Here is a 19356-nt window from a genome sequence, read left to right as displayed (position 1 = left end):
TTGATAAAGAATAAACAAAAAAATGTCGTGGCTGTATGGATGCCTTTATGGGTGATAAAGTTTAAATTAGCATATGCAGGACATTCTGAGACAGTTAATGTCTACTCTTAGTTAATTGGTTGGGGTGAATTCTCTCTTACTGTTTCATTTGCTGTATAATTAGCTTTAGCTCAGCAATTAAGTCATGTCGCCAGCCCACTGTGACACTGAGGGATGGCAGCAGTGCTTGGGTGGGCGGCACTGCTTGGTGCAGACTGTGCATGTTAAATGAATTGCTGGCTTCCTACATGGCTCTCCTTCTCTGGCTTAGGAACAGTCTTTCATGTTCTTGAATAAATCTGTGTGCTGTTCATATGCAATTATAAATACACTGAAATAATTCCATATAAGACTTTGTGACTGTAGCATTGTAATCATTAAAAGTTGCTCACTGTTCATCATTATAAAACTGGAATTCAGATACATATAAACTTTTCCTATATAATTCTCTTTGAAAACTTAATAGGAGCATTATGTTGTTTTTGCTTTTAATCTATCAACTTATCTTGAAATATCTTCTTTTAAACTAAAATAAATAGACATGTTCTTTAAAAAATCCCCTTAAATAAGAAAATATCTTATTTGTCAAAATTAAAAAGTAGCATGTATTGACTGTGTTAAAAGCACACATTTGAGTGATTATTGGAATAATACATGCATATGTAAAAAATGTAAAACTATAGATAATGTAAAAAGTATAAGATGAAAGTTCCCATAATGTCATGCTCCAAAGATAACTACTGCACCATATGGTTTTCAGTTTTATGTCATGCTTTGAAAATCTTTTTCCCCTGATTAAAAGAAAGAACACATATAGTAGAAAATTTCAAGTCTATAGTGAAGGAAAAAAGAAATCACACATAATTACATCACTCAGAGTTGAGCAAGACTGGAATGTTTGCTTTCTATCCTTCAGCTTTTCTTTGTGTGCTCAGAAACTGTACTTATGAACCTACAAGATAGTAGATGTATAATCTTTGAATTTTTTTTACAAAAACTGTCAAACTATACAAAGTTATATAATATGATTTTTAAACTAAAATGTGGCGAACTTTTTTCCTAATGTGATTTTGTAGCATGATTTTTCATGACTGCGTGCTATTCTGTCACAGTAATATGTAATATTTAGCCATTTCTTTTGTTGGATATTTAGTGGGTTTGATTTTGCTTTTATAATTAATATTATAATTTTTTTTCCTGAATATCCTTGAAGACAAATATGTGCAGAAACCCATGATTATTTCCTTAGGATAAACTCATAGGTGTATAGTGAATTAAAAAACAACAAAAATGTGCTCAATTCACATTACAAGCTCCCAGGATTGACAAGTGGTGACCAAGATCTCTTCATATTTTTAGAATGATTTTAGCAAGTAAATTTGCAAATTCCAAATTTTAGGCTTTTGATTTATGAAGATAATCTTTTAGGTTCAAACATTCTTGGTTTAGGTATTCACATCCTGTATTTGTATAACCACTCCATTTGTGCAAGGGAAGCCTATTGTGTGTGTTTTAATATTTATATTTGTGTTTATATAACTGAATTTTACATCTGTTGAATGATTGCAATTATGATTATCACATCAAATTCCAAATCCAAAGTGAAAACAGTCAAACATAGGTTTTATGGATCAGTGACAAGTATAACAAGATTTCTTGGAGAGAAAGGATATGGTGATTTTCCAGGATGCTCTAAACTTCTTTTCTTGTTTTAGCAGATTTTACTCTAGGAGCAGAAAATAAATTATGCTTTTTTGTTTGTTTGTTTGTTTCAAGATAAAAATAATTATCATAACTTTAAAAATGTAAAAGAGTACTTCCTCAAGTGTTGACTCAATCAATATATGTTTCTATCAATATATGATTAGAATAACACTATAATTTTATTTATGTAATAACTGTAATAATTACTATGTGGAGATTAGGTGCCCAACTCAGCCCTCAGAGCTTCTTGCCACTCTTATTAATCTTCACTAACCTAACAGAAGCAGAAGATATTAAGAAGAAGTGGCAAGAATACACAGAACCGGATGAAAAAGAGCTTCACGACCCAGATAATCATGATGGTGTGATCTCTCATCTAGAGCCAGACATCCTGGAATGTGAAGTCAAATGGGCCTTAGGAAACATCACTATGATCAAAGCTAGTGCAGCTGACAGAATTCCAGTTGAGCTATTTCAAATCCTGAGAGATGATGCTGTGAAAGTGTTGCACTCAATATGCCAGCACATTTGGAAAACTCAGCAGGGGCCACAGGACTGAAAAAGGTCAGTTTTCATTCCAATCCCAAAGAAAGGCAATGCCAAAGAATGCTCAAACTACCACACAATTGCACTCATCTCACACGCTAGTAAAGTCATGCTCAAAATTCTCCAAGCCAGGCTTCAGCAATATGTGAACTGTGAACTTCCAAATTTTCAAGCTGGTTTTAGAAAAGGCAGAAGAACTAGAGATTAAATTGCCAACATCCACTGGATCATGAAAAAAGTAAGAGAGTTCCAGAAAAACATCTATTTCTGCTTTCTTGACTATGCCAAAGCCTTTGACTGTGTGGATCACAATAAACTGTGGAAAATTCTGAAAGAGATGGGAATACCAGACCCCTTGACCTGCCTCTTGAGAAATCTGTATGCAGGTTAGGAAGCAACAGTTAGAACTGGACATGGAACAACAGACTGGTTCCAAATAGGAAAAGGAGTACGTTAAGGATGTATATTGTCACCCTGCTTATTTATCATATATGCAGAGTACATCATGAGAAACGCTGGGCTGGAAGAAGTACAAGCTGGAATCAAGATTGTTGGGAGAAATATCAATAACCTCAGATATGCAGATGACACCATTCTTATGGCAGAAAGTGAAGAGGAACTAAAAAGCCTCTTGATGAAAGTGAAACAGGAGAGTGAAAAAGTTGGCTTAAAGCTTAACAGAAAACGAAGATCATGGCATCCGGTCCCATCACTTCATGGGAAATAGATGGGGAAACAGTGTCAGACTTTATTTTTGGGGGCTCCAAAATCACTGCAGATGGTGACTGCAGCCATGAAATTAAAAGACGCTTACTCCTTGGAAGGAAAGTTATGACCGACCTAGACAGTATATTCAAAAGCAGAGACATTACTTTGCCGTCTAAGGTCCGTCTAGTCAAGGCTATGGTTTTTCCAGTGGTATGTATGGATGTGAGAGTTGGACTGTGAAGAAGGCTGAGCACCGAAGAATTGATGCTTTTGAAGTGTGGTGTTGGAGAAGACTCTTGAGAGTCCCTTGGACTGCAAGGAGATCCAACCAGTCCATTCTAGAGATCAGCCCTGGGTGTTCGTTGGAAGGACTGATGCTGAAGCTGAAACTCCAATACTTTGGCCACCTCATGTGAAGCATTGACTCATTGGAAAAGACCCTGATGCTGGAAGGGATTGGGGGCAGGAGGAGAAGGGGACAACAGAGGAGGAGATGGCTGGATGGCATCACCGACTCGATGAACATGAGTTTGAGTAGACTCCGGGAGTTGGTGATGGACAGGGAGGCCTGGCATGCTGTGATTCATGGGGTCGCAAAGAGTCAGACACGACTGAGCGACTGAACTGAACTGAACTGAACTGAAGGCCAGAATAGTAATGTATATATGGCAGCCTTGAGTGCTTTGGTTTGGAATGTTTCTCAAATTATTCATCTTTTTTGATGTTTTGGATGCAGGAAATGTTTGCGCGTCTGTCTACAGTTTGTTAGACTTTTAGTGAATTAAAATTTCTTTTAGACTATGGCATTTTCATAGTAACTGTTTTCAGTGTGATTGTGTATAACCTGTAGCAGAAGTTTTAATAATTTTCTCTATCTTCTTACTGCTATAGTTTATTTAAGACTTTTATACTTTGCATGAAAATTCAGTACTTTATACTCTCAAGTAGGTTTTTAGCTTAATTTTACTCTTTTAGAATTTGTGGTTTGCCAGAGGGAAGTGAGGAATTCAGATGTAATAGGAGTGATAATATAATAATGTGACTCTAAAGTAATGAGTTTCATTTCTAGGTGGCTATATTTATCCAAGGGATTGGTTTGTCTAAAATGCTAAGTATGAAGAGAGAACTAAAATTATTTTTGAAATGTGTTCAGACTTGATAATATCAGGGTTCTACTAGTAAAACAGAACCAGTGGGAGATTCCTCTGTGTGTGTCTGTGTGTGTGTGTACACAGTAATGCCGGGGTGGGAGTGAGGAGAGAGAAAGGGAGAAGCAGGGAGCTGGCTTACATGATTATAGGCTGCCTAGGTGAGTCTAAACTCCTCAGGACAGGCTGGAATTGCTATCCACTGGCAGAATCTCTTCTTTGTCAAGGGAGACTTCAGTTCTACCTGCTGATTGAATCAAGTCCATCTAGATTATCTAGGACAATCTTCTTAAAGTTAACTGTGTACTTTAATCACATCTACAAAATACCTTTATAGCAATACTTAGATTGGTGTTTGATTAAATGACTGGAGATTGTAGCCTAGACAAGTTAACACAAGCAAAATAATATTTGATATCTGAATCAGTGCACAGGTCATATAAAAGAACCAGCTTCATAGTTTATCTATGAACTGGTTATCATAGTTTATCTGTGATAAAAACCAAAAATACCAGTTTAACTAGCTAGCTAAGGCACTAGTTTGGGCCATACAAAATTTTACATGTTACCAAAGATAAAATCTACCTTCAAAGTACTAACATCTACCAGAGTTGAGATTGCTGAAAAGAAAGTACATCAGGCTACAATTACAATTTTTAAAAAGTTTGGAGGAATGGCAGCATTGTTCGAACACTGATGACTCCCCAGCAGGATGTAAAGGGGCAAATGGTTGTTTAAATGTATGCTTCTCAAACTGAGGTTCATGACTCCACTTCATTTTCTTCTGCCATTAAGGGATACATCAATAGAAAATACTAGAGAAACACTTTTTATTTAATGTAGGCCAGGGGTCAGCAAACTGTTTCTGCCAAGGGCCAAATAGTGTGAATTTTCAGCTTTGCAGGTCGTAGAGTCTGTCACAAATGTTCAGCTCTGCTTTAGTGGCATGGGAGCAGCCAGAGGCCATACGTAAACTAATGAGCACAGATGGAAAGAAATGATCCGACCAGAGACTCTGGGTAAGGGCTGTTGTGCAGTCCCTCCAGTAGAAGATGCCCATAGAACAGTGATGAAGCACTCAGCCTTCAGAGCCAGTTGTGCCTGAATTTATGTCTTGGGTATGTCACTTTCTAGCTGTGTGACTTTGGATGAGCAAGTCGAGTATTGTTATATGTAAAAATGGGCAGAATAATAAGACCCTACGAAGTTGTGAAAATCAACAACTGGGAGTCTTGTGAAGATCCTATAAATATTTTCTGCTAGTCAGATGTCAAGTCTTAGAGCCAATGAAAATTTTTAACCATTTAAAAATTATGATTATAAAAATCTTTATAAATTTTCCACAGCTAGGACATACTCTATTTTTTAAAAAATCTGTTGAGAATAAAGATAAATTTTATGTTTTCACTTTGATCAAATGTGTTAGGAGCGAATCAGTTTTAGACTTTCATTTTTTTCTGTTTCCTGCTTTTATTATAGATCATAAATACCTGTTCTCTATCATTTGGGTATGTCCATCTTTGTAATGTTTGAGTCGGCAATAGTCATTATTCCTAAGAAAGAGGAAATAAGAGACAAGTATCTAGCAATTATGTACAAGAAAAAGAAGGGGAAAAGCACCAAAAAGGAAAAACAAAGGAGTACTTCAAGTCACTAATGCTCTGTGGCAAGAAGAGACAGCATTTCTCTCTCAGACTAAAATGAGGTAGAAAGTTTAAGGTATTTTTAACCCCAGTACTCTGCAAGTGGGATTCTGCCCACCCTCCACCCCCAAGTGTTTCCTTTCAGCAGTTAGGTCCCTTGCTTCCCTGTTTTGAGAAATTATTTGATTTTTTTCTGCAGCTGTTGACTTGTTTCATGTTATACTCCCATCATTTTTAGATCTGGTTTTGTCTGTGATGCTCCCCAAAGAATTAAAAACTAGAGAAAATAAACATGAAAAAATTTTTGCTTAGCTCGTAATCAAAGAAATAACTCCCTACCTCTCCTTTTCTTCCTTTCTGTCTTCCTTCCTTTCTTCCTTCCTTTCTTACTCTCTTTTTCTTTCTTGGTGTCTTTCCTCCGACTCTCCCTCCCTCCTTTCCTCTCTACTAATTTGGGAACACATAATGCTTAATTTGATGAGACAGATGCTCTCAAACACTGCTGGAGTGGAAAGCACCACAACCATTTTGGAAAGTAATTTGACAACTTGAACTGAGACTTTGAAATGCTTGTCACCTTTAGGTCATTAATATTACTTCTAGGAATCCATTCTAAGGAAATCATTAGAGATGCCTATCAAAGCAATAGTCACTTTCATTTTAATAGCATTGGTAACATCAAAAACTTTAGAAACAACCTAAATTTCCATTGACAAAGCAGTTTATATAAATTAAAAAAAAAAAACTTTAGGAGGAAGTACTCTTACACAGCCATTAAAATCATGTTTTCAAAAAATGTTTAATGAGATTGGAAAAAGTTCACACTGTAATTTTAAATGAAGAAGAATGAATGATGCCTAATAAAGAATCAGAGAAAGGAGCCAGATCTACCAATATTCATATTTATGTCCTGACCATGAGATGGTGCTGCCTATTTCTCTGTGAGATATCTGATTCTGGATTTTTATCTTGACCTATAGTAATTTAGGCTTCCCTCATAGCTGAGTTGAGAAGGCAATGGCAACCCACTGCAGTATTCTTGCCTTGGAGAATCCCATGGACAGAGGAGCCTGGCAGGCTACAGTCTATGGGGTTGCAAGAGTCTGACATGACTGAGCAACTAAGCATAGAACATAGTAATTTACTTATTTATTAATTTTTAAATTCATTGATTTTAATTGGAGGCTAATTCCTTTACAATATTGTAGTGGTTTTTGCCATACATTGACATGAATCAGCCATGGGTATACATGTGTCCCCTATCCTGAAACCCCCTCCCAAGAACATAATAATTTAAATGGGCAATATACAGAATAAAACAGAATGCAGAGCAGAATGCATCAGAACTTGCAGATGTCATGTTTCATTGTCTTGTCTTGAGGGAGAGTCAAAGTTATTTAACATGAGGTTTGTGTGGTAATGAATGTCTCAGTAATCAGCCACCTTCACTCTCACGTCAATTTAGGAAGTCACCTCAGGGCCTGTGTGCCCCTGAGGCTAAGGTTTGGGGCAGTCCTTTGCTTTCAAGTTCTAGCGGGCTCTCTGAGCCCAGTCTCAGGGTCTGGCTCTGGAGCAAGTGCCACAGTGCCATTTCAAAAGAGACAGTAATTTCGGAAACTTCAAACAGCAAATGTGAAACTTGGGCATTTCTGTTTTACCTTCCCAAATATGGTATCAGCTTTGGGGTCTGGCAGAGCAATGTTCAAATCGCTCATAGCTGCATGTCCTTGGATGAGAATGGGAGTAATGATGTACTTTGTGGGTCTGCGGTGGGGATCAAGTGATTAAAGATCTAAAATGTTTAAAATGTTTAACCTAAAACAGTGCCTGACACATAGTAGCCCTAGAACATCTCCTGAGTAAATATTAGTCAATCTTTCTCTCTACACTTTGTTGAACTAAGTATTTTAAAGTGTGGTCTGATAAGACACTTTTTTGTCCTCATAATAATGGTGTTAGACATCTTGCAGATAGTGATCTGATTTATACTAAAAGTGGCATTTTTGCAAATCACTTACTGTACTTGCTTACTGAGTAGTTATGTTAAATGTTGCTTTGTGCTTTAGTCTCTACATCTGTCAGTTTGCATGATTTTATCTTAGCAATTATTCCTAAGAAAAACTTGGCCTGTGCAGGTTATCATTAGCAGTGCTATGTATGCTGGTTTTTATTTTATTTTATTTTTCTCTCTCTCTTTTTTTTTTTTTTGCAGGGGGAAGATTAATTTGTTTGTTTGTTTTTCAAAATGTTTTGGAAAAATAACCTTGAAAATTAATCATCTTCTTTGGTAATTTTTAAAAATTTATTTTATTTTGGCTGTGCTGGGTATTTATTGGGCTTCCCAGGTGGCTCAATGGGAGAGAATTCATTTACAATGCAGGAGACGTGGGTTCAGTCCCTGGGTCAGAAAGATGCCCTGGAGGAAGAAATGGCAGCCCACTCCAGTATTCTTGCCTGGAGAACCCCATGGACAGAGGAGCCTGGTGGACTATATATAGTCCATGGGGTTGCAAAGAGTCAGACCCGACTGAGCGGCTGAGCACACGTGCCCGGGTACTCATTGCTGTGTGGACTTTTCTCTAGCTGTGGAGAGTGGAGGCTATTCTCTAGATGTGGTGCACGAGTTTCTCATTGGGGAGGCTTCTCTTGTGATGGAACACAGGCTCTAGGACATGGGGTTTCAGTAGTTGTGACTCCCAGTCTCTAGAGCACAGGTTCAGTAGCTGTGGCCCATGGGCTTAGTTGCTCCTTGGCATGTGGGATCTTTCTGGATCAGGGATTGAACCTGTGTCTCCTGCATTGGCAGGTGGATTCTTTACCACTGAGCCATCAGGGAAGCCCCTGTTTTTTTCTTAAGTGTGGTTATTTTATACTAATGGGTTGCTTGGCTTCCAAGTGGTAATACCTATTTATAGTACAGCTGGCCAGGGTTGCTCTCTAGTTTGTGGCGCAGGATTTCTTGGTATGAGATTCACTGACTCACTCAGACTCAGGACAGTCACCTCATTAATCCTGGGTTTTAACCACTACTGATCCACCTGTAGGTAAAATATTGGATCCTAAGGAATGAGGCATTAGACAATGCTAATTAAAATATGCAAATCTCGTTCTTTCTTTCTTTTTATTTTATAGATGAATGGGTCACTCACAGTGAGAGATGACAAATGTCTGAAAACTATTTGAGATGGTAAGAATAGATTGGAAGGGAAAGAAGGCCATGCAACATGCACTAGGAGCATTTGTATTAGGGATGGCATAGGGCATCTGGAATTTAGATACATCTTTTAAAATATATTTAAAAAAAAAAACCAAAACTGGCTTACTAGCATTTGAAAATACCAGTGTTCCAGTTTCTATTGGCTGTCACCTGTGGACGTTGATTTAAGCTGGATTCGTTTGAGCCTTAGTGCTTAGAATTTGCTGCCAACCCTGGACCTGGGGAGATAATTTTAAGTGTCCTCTGGAATAATAGCTTCATCTGATGCAAATACAAAGCTGAAACTAGTTACTGGAATTGAAAATAATGAATCCAGAGGTTTATTGTGGACCTTTGGAGATGCTGAGTACCAAAATATTGGTCTGTCTAGTGGTTTCCCCTGTGGCTTCTTTACTCTGTGGGTTATGTGTCCTCACCAAAAAGGAAATAGCCTAACTTCGCTTCCAGCAGACCTTCTGTTGTGCGGCAGCTGTTCACTCAAAAGCGAAGTAGATTAGTCATTGATTAAAAGAAACACCTAACTTAATTTTAATTTTACTGCTCTGTGCCGTATAGTTACTTCTCTGGCCCAAACTGTGATCTTCATGTGAGCAAACTCTTGGAGTTAGCAGAGGGTTTCCAAACAGAGCGTGGAAATTATTAGAAAGTACAAAAATCAGAATAAATTCAATAGAAAACACTTTAGTTTTGTCTTATCATTTAATCCCAACTGATAAAACAGGAATGCACATAAGTGTAATTGTTAGGTTCAGAATCGTGTCAATTATAATACTTAACACTGTTTTAATTATTCTTTCAGATGTATATAAAAAGAAAAATCTGAGAGAAAGTAGACACATTTCTAATGATTAACTATATATCTTTAAAAGCTTGGTATAAGAATGAACCAGTACCGGATTTCTTAGGGGGGCTAATATTACTACAGTAGAATAAAGGTTTGAGTTTTATTCCTTCCTAGTTTACTTATTAACTCCTAAGGTGCTATTTCTGTTTTCTGTGCTTAAGTCACACTTAATGATAAATGCTCTTCTTTCCTTTCCTGCCAGACTTCCTGTTGAAGTAGCCTGTGCCTGCTGCTGTAATTTCCTTACCACTTACTCACTGTCTTTGATCACTTGCCATTTGACTTTGGCTCCATTTTGCCAACAGTCTCTAAACTCTTACTCTTTGTGTCACATTGTTAAGAGCCGAATCCCATTGAATTTATCTCTGCAACATCTGATATGCCCAACTGCCCACCCTCATGGTATTACAGGAGCTCTCTTCTGAAATAATTCTTAAAGCTCTACATTTTACACACTGCTTCATTACTACCAGACACACCTGTCTTGCTCACATCTTTGTTCATGAGTGGTGAGTATGTTCTCGCTATCTTCTGTGTAAAGTCTGATTTTCTCGGCTTGGCATTTGAGTTAACATTCACCCACTGCTTCTCCTCATCTACCTCGTACTCCAACCCAATTCCTGGTGTGTTGTCATGTCTCTCTGGAGTCCTACACTATCTCTTTTCATTTCCAACCTCATGCTCTAAGCTTATCCTTCTTTCAAAGCCCAGAAAGAAGGCCATCTGATTCATTGTTTCTCTCATCCTTCTAGAGGAAAGTGATTATTTTATTCCTCTGTATTTGTCTGTACCTCTTTTCTGATATGTTTCATATTCTGTTCTGTGTTATTTGTGTAGGCATCTTATTGTCCTTTCTCTAGGTCAGTCTCATTATTTATTAATTTTACGACCCCAGTGTCTAGTTCAGTGTCATACTTTTTATAAGCCAAGTACATTTTGGATAAAAGAGTGAACTGATTAATAAGTATAGAGAATTTGCTGAAAGATGTTTTAGACTGTGTTTCCCTTACCCTTGTTAATGTTCTTCTTACCTTTCTCAGTTATTTCCATGCATCTTAGATTTATCAATTATCTATTCAGACCACTGTGTTGCCACAAATATTTTGAACACTTTTAGGTAGTATCTCTATTCTAGTCCTTTAGGTAATGAATTTTGCAGCATGTAATCTACTTAAATCAAACCATTAGGGCTTCCTTTTTAAAAAATAACTTCTAGTAAAGTAAGGATGAGAAGCTGATGACCAAATGCTTATCAAGATGATGGAAAAGTCCAAATACATTTTGCATGATTGATTCTGTAAGGAGCTTTTTGGAGTGCCCCATTGTGAACACAGTGATTTCCCTAGTAGCTCAGACAGTAAAGCATCTGCCTACAATGCGGGAGACCTGGGTTCAATCCCTGGGTCAGGAAGATCCTCTAGAGAAGGAAGTGGCAACCTGCTCCAGTGATCTCACCTGGAAAAGTCCCATGGACGGAGGAGCCTGGTAGGCTATAGACCATGGGGTCACAAAGAGTTAGACATGACTGAGTGACTTCACTTTTATTGCGAACACAAGAACCACCAAGAGTGTTCTTAAATTTACAATACTGATTTCAGCCATCCTATAGATGTGTGTATTATAGCTCACTGCAGTGATACTGGACCTTTCTAGAACTCAGCCATCCAGTCATTTCAACTCCTCAACCACCAAGCTCTCTCTCTCTCTCTCTCTCTGGCTTAAATATATGTATTTAAGCCAGTGTATATGGCACATACAGATGAGCATCAAAGAATTACCAATGGGAGATCACAGGTCTTATTTTACCTAGTTCCGGTGCATATCCTTTGGCTTTGCTTAGCAATCTTATCAAAGGAACATTTATTAATGCATATTCTATCTTCTACCCTACAGGCCATGGGGTCGCAAAGAATTGGACATGACTGATGTGACTTAGCACACACACGTGCACCCTACCCCAAGGCTGATGTAGGAGTACCAACTTTCTATTTCCAGAGTAATACTCAGATGAAGAATTGACTGTTAATTTGTTTCCATGTCTGTTTCTTCCACAAAATGCAGAGCTCCTTGAGGATAAGAACTATGTATTATATATCTTTGTATCCTCAGCATTGTACAGTGTTTGACGTATATTGAGCACTCAGTCGTGTCCAATTCTTTGTGACCCCATGGACTGTAGCCTGCCAGGCTCCTCTGTCCATGGGATTTTCCAGGCAAGAATACTGGAATGGGTTGCCATTTCTTCCTTCAGGGGATCTTCCTGACCCAGGGATAGAACCATGTCTTCTGTGTCTTCTGCACTGACAGGCATATTCTTTACCACTGCAACACTTGGGAAGCCCCCTTGACATACATTAAATATCAGTATTTATTGAATGACCAAAGTTGATTACTTGCCTTTGAAGGAACCATAGATTTTTAAATAGCTTATTAAAAAAGGAGAGAAAGCAGTTTGAAACAGGCACACAATGACAACAAATAATAGTATGTCAGGTGACAAAAATATGAGAAAGACTGAAAAAACACATTAGTCTGGGATCACTTCATTTTGGAGGGAAAGAACATAGGGTACTGAAAGGGCTTCTAAAAATATTGCTGAATGCTAGCACAGTACTATAGTTTATGTTCAGTTTGATGACTTACAGCCATCAAGTAAAGATTGAAATATTTTCTGAATATTTTGTTTAAAGATGCCGTCAAGTATGTGATGCATTTTGGAAAGATTTCCTTATAAAATTGCTTTGAAAAAGAAAACTTCTGATTTTTAATAGGGCTTTAACTAGGGCTTTCATGGTGACTCAGATGGTAAAGAATCTGTCTGCGATACAAGAGACCCAGGTTCACTCCTTGAGTCTGGAAAATCCAGGGAAGATCCCCTGGAGAAGGGAATGGCTACCTAATCCAGTACTTTTGCCTAGAGAAACCCATGAACAGAGGAGCCCGGCAGGCTACAGTCTATGGGGTTGCAAAGAGTCAGACCCACGACTGAGCAACTAATATATTCATTTTCATTTCATCCCAAATAATTCATTACTGAGGGTTCTATATAGCCAAGGCCTTACTGTGTGAGGATAGCATATGTCTGGACTTTCTTGATTTAGCAGTGAGTAGTGGTCATTCAATCTACCTAATAAGCATCTCACAATGTACAGGTACTCTGGGGATAGAAACACACACACACACACTCCCAGAAGAACAGGTCACAGCCATTAAAGAATTTCAGTTTTTCTAGACTTAGGAATTTTTTTTAAAATCAGAAGTCCTAAGGAATGGTTGTTAATGACTTTATCACCTACCAAACATTGAGTATCCCTGTGGACCAGGTTTTTTGCTGGGTGCTGGATGATGGAGACACAGTGACTGCTTAGAGGTGAGAAGAGGTCTGGGCCTGGAGGACCATGTCTCCATAAGGCTTCTGTCTCGTTGCAGAAGTTTCTCCTGTTAGAGGCAGTTATGTCTTTTTTTCTTCCTGATGTCAAACAGTTTATGAGAAATAAGAAGAGTCATAAATCTTCAACTCTAAAGCATGTTTTAAATAGCTAAAAATGTAAAAGACTTATACAAGCTGCTCTCCTGTTCTTGACTATAGTCTCTCATCATGAGCCTGCTTGTAAATAAAAGGGAACAGGTAATCTGAGATCTCGCTTCTCCAGGTCCTTTGGGTTACCAAGGTTTATATGTGACTGGGCTTTGGACAGTCCTTCGTTGTTGACAGATGGACTCCCTCCAGCAAGGGACAAGGAGCCATGAAGATTAAGCGTTGCTTCAATGTAGTTTCTCCATCACAAATGAGGAAAGAAAGAATGTGCTCAGCTCCACTTCTCAGTAGAGCCAGACGCCTGATAAAGCAGAAACAGTATACCTGTAAAATTGCCAACGCAACGTCAAGGGTAGAGGGAAGAGTTGACAGAATGATTTATGAGGGTTTCTTGCAATAAGAACACATCTAAAAATATACTTCCATGTCTTTCTCCTCTCAAGGATAAATGCTACAGAATTTATCCAGGGAATTGTAATACATAAAAGCCGGAGACCTTGTCACAGCCTAGGGAGACCAGGGTGAAGGGCAAGGAGAGGGGAAGCAGAAACAGCAAACAAGAAAGCATGCTCCTGGTGTATTTTTAATCTTCTGTTGAACTGACGTGGTTTTACAGATGTAAAACTGGTTTTTTTTTGGAAACATGTAAATATTGTAAATTTAATATGTGGCCTATTTTTTAAAAAAAAACAACATTTACTGGGGTAAAATGAAGATACTTGGTTTCCAGATTTTAAAAAAATTTCCTCTGAGCTTCTACTTTAATATCAGTAGATCTGCAAAGACAGCCACAGATTAGCATGTGGAATAGCTTGCTCTCATGGAAGCAGAGTTTGAAGCTGCATTTTATTTATGAACAGTTGAAAAAGAAGCTCTTGGAGCAGATAGAGTTGGCTTATCTTAACACCCTTTCTGGGCTCACCGCAGTTAGCCAGAGCTATTGGATATCCACATGGATTTCTTTGCCTTCTATAATGGCTGCCTTCAGACTCACCCTCAAGTTTACTTCCATCTCAGGCAGCGAGAATCCAGTTGAAAGGACCCTTCTGTTAACTGACTCTGTTTTGTAGGACATCCGTGTTTAGCATAAAGACAAATCACAGTGCAGGGGCTATTTCTTGGGCTGTGGTCTGTACCACAGTGCTTGGCATACAGGAGGTGCTCAGTAAATGCTAGATGACTACTATTCCTACTGGTACTTATACATTCATCTCAGTCTCCTCTGCTTTCTATGCCATAGTAATAGAAGATGCCCAATCACAAAAGGAAGAGTAATATAAAAAACAACAATAATATTATTTGATGACATCTACTGTGTTAGGCAATTTATCTAAACTGTCACATTGAGTTCTCACAACAAACCTGTAAGACACATTATCTTATATTGTAGATAATGAAACAGCTCCAGAATCATAGATTTTCAACTTGTATTGAAATAAATTTTACTTATATTTATTTTCTAAGAAAAGTAAGAATTCAGAGTTCCCTATTTCTTCAGTATTCTTTTATCTACTCCCTGCATAAAGCCACCAGAGAGAAGTCCTTGATAAATGATTTTGGAGAATACCAAAGAGCGGTAAACACCTTTAATTTTGAGAAGTGCAATCTGAACTCATTTTCATTTGTCTCATCTGAGAATAGCCACAAGTAATCTCACCTGGGTAACTCTTGGTTCACCCTACAAGTCTCAGATGGATTGCTTACACTTAGCAGACATTTCTCTTGCTCTCCTAATCCCTTTGAGTGCTGTGTGTCTTCCTAACTCCCTCATGTGTTCTCTTAGTGGTTTACTTACCTCTCTCACCCCTTGGATTGTAAGCCCCTTGGAGGGACTCTGCTCCTTGCTCTATCCCCAGGGCCGCACCCGGGGTGACACTCGGCAAGTATGAACTGGTTGTGAGGGGAGGAAAGGCCTGTTTCAATCTGAGCCTCAGAGCAGCTCTGGGAGGGTGTCAGAATTTCCCAGGGCCACCACTGCTGCTGGTTTCAGTCCAGAGACCAAGTCTCCTAACCCCTCTCTCTTTCCCAGACATAAAGCTTTTACATAAAGTCTCTCTCTCTCTCTCTCTCTCTTTTTTTTTTCCCCAATACAGCTTAAATAGATTTAGTTTCTTTAACCTTTCTTCCTAGGGACTTTAGTCCTAATCTTTTCAGTGATTGCTGATTGTTATAACTTTCTAATTCTTTCTACTTCACATGCCCTGTTTTAGCAAGGCATTAAATGGAACATGGGACAAAGCAGACCCGTGTTTTGGGGTGTTATAGACTTTATCACACTGCATATTCAGTTCTGTCTAGTCAGTGCCTCCTAGTCTTTGATGCTGCCTTAACCTGTTCATTCTACTTGTATAAAGTAGAATATATCTTGAGGAGTCAAACACTCTTTAAGCGTTTCATGTTCAGTGTGTTCTCCAGGAGTGTAATTTGGGAATTGTTTGTGCTCTGAAGAATATGCGGGAAGACTCTTGGTGTCACAAGGGCCAGAAACAGGGCTGGCTCCTCACAGACAGGACCTCACAGGGCCATCCCACGTGACTCCTGAGTAAGCCCTCTGGTATTCTAGTTCCCAACTCACAGGGGTGATTCTTGACTTTCCACAGTTGACATGTTGCATTATCTTCTTACCTCCTCTCTTCTGTGATCCAGAGACGTCACTGAGCTTTCAATTCATTTACCCACCCCTCCTACCTAGTTTCTTCTCAGACCTGTACTTAATTCCAGACTGTGCCAAGTTTTGACTTCCCTGGTAGCTCAGACGGTAGAGTCTGCCTGCAATGCGGGAGACCTGGGTTTGATCCCTGGGTTGGGAAGACCCCTGGAGAAGGACAAAGCAACCCACGCTGGTATTCTTACCTGGAGAATCCCCATGGACAGAGGAGCCTGGTGGGCTACATCCATGGGGTCACTAAGTCAGACACGACTAAAGTTCAGCATCTTCAGAACGCCTGAAGAAACATTCCCTGAGGCCTGCCATCCTTGAATAATTGATGCAATATTCTTTGAGCAATGACCTGTTAGTGTGTCCAGCAAGGTCAGATGAAAAGCCTTCTGACTTACTAAATTTTTAATTTTATGAATTGATTCTTACCAAAGCTAGATTAGTCTTTACCATTTGTTTTGCCTGAGTCCCAGCAGCTATGGAGATAGTATTCCTATGTCTATAGATGTCAGGAAATATCCAGTTTATGTTTCAAACCATACTCCCCAAAGTTTTCTGTCTAATTTTTAGGTATTTCAGCAGGCCCCCCCCCCATATTTTCAGAAATAATTTCCAGTGACTCTGATGAAAGTAGGCAAGGTATTCCTAGGTTTAAGACAGTCTGGTTTGCAATGTGCAGCTCTCATTTAACGGAGGAATATTTAACTAGATGCTTCCCTTCAGGGTGGCATCCTGCCCCCTCCCGCCACCACCCCGCCACCCCACACCCCGGGGAATAGCAGTAAAATCATCCATCTTTTAGTATCTCTCCTTTAGAGCTTCTCTCCCTTTCAAATGCAAGACTACTGTTTTCCTTTTGCTGTTTTGTTCCTTCATGCTTTTCAGCTTTATCGTCATATGCACCCTTGATAATATGAGCCTGAGCTCTGGGGGCTGGATAACTGTGTTTAGGGCTTTGCCCAGCCACCAGCTATGAAATACGACGAATAATAATACTGCCCTCGCAGAGTTGAAGTGAGCATTGAGTTCTCCAGTCTGTGAAATTGCTATTGTAAACTTTAAATACATAGATAGATTCGAATGGCAAGTACTAATTGTTAATATTTGTGCCCAGAATTGCCAAATGCCATGTCTTAATGATGTTACCCAGAATGTCTAGTAAGACTATAAAATTAGTAGGTTATTAAATGAACACCTTCCACTCTCTATAAATGCTTCTATCTCTGCTTCTCTCATTCTCTATTTGTCTGTTTCTTTTAGTGCCCACCATTCTCTTGCCTGGAAAATCTCATGGGCGGAGGAGCCTGGTAGGCTGCAGTCCATGGGGTCGCAAAGAGTCAGACACGACTGAGCGACTTCACTTTCACTTTTCACTTTCCTGCATTGGAGAAGGAAATGGCAACCCACTCCAGTGTTCTTGCCTGGAGAATCCCAGGGATGGGGGAGGCTGGTGGGCTGCTGTCTATGGGGTCGCACAGAGTCAGACACGACTGAAGTGACTTAGCAGCAGCAGCATTCTCTCTCCCAACTCTGGTATATGTAACTGGATGTAGAGAAGCATGTTTTAATTGTTTCTGATGGTTGCTATATAATTTTAAGTAAAACTGAATGTATAGAATGTTTATTTTTCTCTCTTTTAAAAACTCACATAATTTTTTCACTTGTCAATTGGTTCTTCAAATTTTATCTCTGGTGGATCAGTAGTTTTTCAGTAGCCAATCTTTTTCTCTCCATTGCTTTATGCTTTTAGCTGGACTACCAAAGCACTTCACAATTCAGGCAGTGCTTTCCCTCTTTTAGAAATAGATTTCATTGAATTCTGTGTCCCCAGAAACTTACTGAAAAGTGTATGGTACAGATATGAAAGTTCATAATTATAGAATAACAAAGTGAATGGTCTATTTTGGTGACTTAAAAAAAAAAAAAGGAAATGTTGAATCATTCATAGTGTGAGGAGGGGAATTTTGAGAATTTTAGGCACCTCAGAATCAGACTGTCAGTTACAAGCTTTAGGTTTATAACTAGAATTGTTTGCTTGATTTTTTTTTTAAATCTTTTTTAGAAATCTGCCTCCTTCTATAGAGACTGTTATGTGGAAGTGACAAACCACAGTCTTTTTTTTTTTAATGGCCAAGTGCAGGACCACATTTCAGCTGTGCCTCTTCTTGCCTTACGCCCTAGGTCGATCCCTCCTGTGCCTCCTCTACCTCCCCGAAAGAGTCCACTTAGTCATATTGTGACTTTTGACTGAGCACTTTGTTAGTCCAGATTTGGGATGGCAAATGATAGACCACGAGTCCCTCAAACCGCTTTGATTAAAGTGGGTGTGGGGGGAGGAGGGTTTGCTGAGACCAGGCCCATGGTCAGGAAAGATGGAATCAGTGCATCCTTCTACATCTCTGCCTTTGGGAAGGTCCACAAACATCCGGGAAGGCTGATGTTTGGGACCTCAAGCAGGCCCTGTCCTTCGCTCACATGGCCCTCCTGTCTTCCTCCTGCCCACTTTGGTGTGGTTAACTCCTGCTTACACTCCTGGACATCTTCCTGAGCCCCCAGACCGAGATGCATACCTTTTAGGTGTTTTTGTAAAATTCTGTGCACAGGACCCTTCTATGCACTTATCAAAACCGTCTGGTGATTGTTTATTTACTTGTCTGTTCGCAACTAGACTTTGGCCTTCTAGAGGGCGGGAGCTATGTCTGATTCGTGCTTCCATTCTTTGTCCACAGTCTCATTCATAAGCAGAGAGAAGCGTTTCTTGAATGAGTGAGCATGGGATCTCTGTTCATATTGGTGACTTTGCTTTCTGGGCTGAGCTTGGGACAAATGCCAAAGCTTTTTCCCCTGACATAAAAGTCCTACTTATAATGTTCTTCACTGAAACAGTACTGGATATCATCCCCTTCCACAAATACTTCAGTTAAGAAATGTGAATATGCAAGCAAAAAACCATTTAGGTCAATTGTTGTTTGGTTTGCAAAGTTTTGTGCAATTTCTAGATACAAACAATGACTTAAAATATACTTATAAAATGTGTAAGTGACCTTACTTAATGGGCAAGCAGATCTACTGTAGTGTTGATTTGAACAGAGTGGCAGGAGCTAGTCTTACCATTATACTTTCACTTTTATTGGTTTAGTTTTCATCTTTTCTCCATTGACTCCAATTACTTTGATGAGCAATCTAACAACCTTATAAGTTAGTTGAAAAAACTGTATTAATATATGCTAACATTTCTTTTTCAGAGGTAATCATAGTATTAGAATCTTTAATAAATCTTTAATATAGTTAATTTTTGTTTGTTTTAAAG

The 19356-nt window shown here is 38.9% G+C and overlaps 1 protein-coding gene across 12 annotated transcripts in view; it reads left to right on the top strand.

Moving 5' to 3' along the window:
- Positions 1–19356, top strand: part of ST7 (suppression of tumorigenicity 7) — a 269338-nt gene that overhangs the window by 125010 nt on the left and 124972 nt on the right. The gene's annotated exons all lie outside the window — the stretch shown is intronic.

This window comes from Oryx dammah, unplaced genomic scaffold, assembly GCF_014754425.2.
Source record: "Oryx dammah isolate SB20612 unplaced genomic scaffold, SCBI_Odam_1.1 HiC_scaffold_18, whole genome shotgun sequence".
NCBI lineage: Eukaryota > Metazoa > Chordata > Mammalia > Artiodactyla > Bovidae > Oryx > Oryx dammah.
The sequence above is the reverse complement of the archived record's forward strand: the minus strand, read 5'-3'. Positions and strand labels throughout refer to the sequence as shown.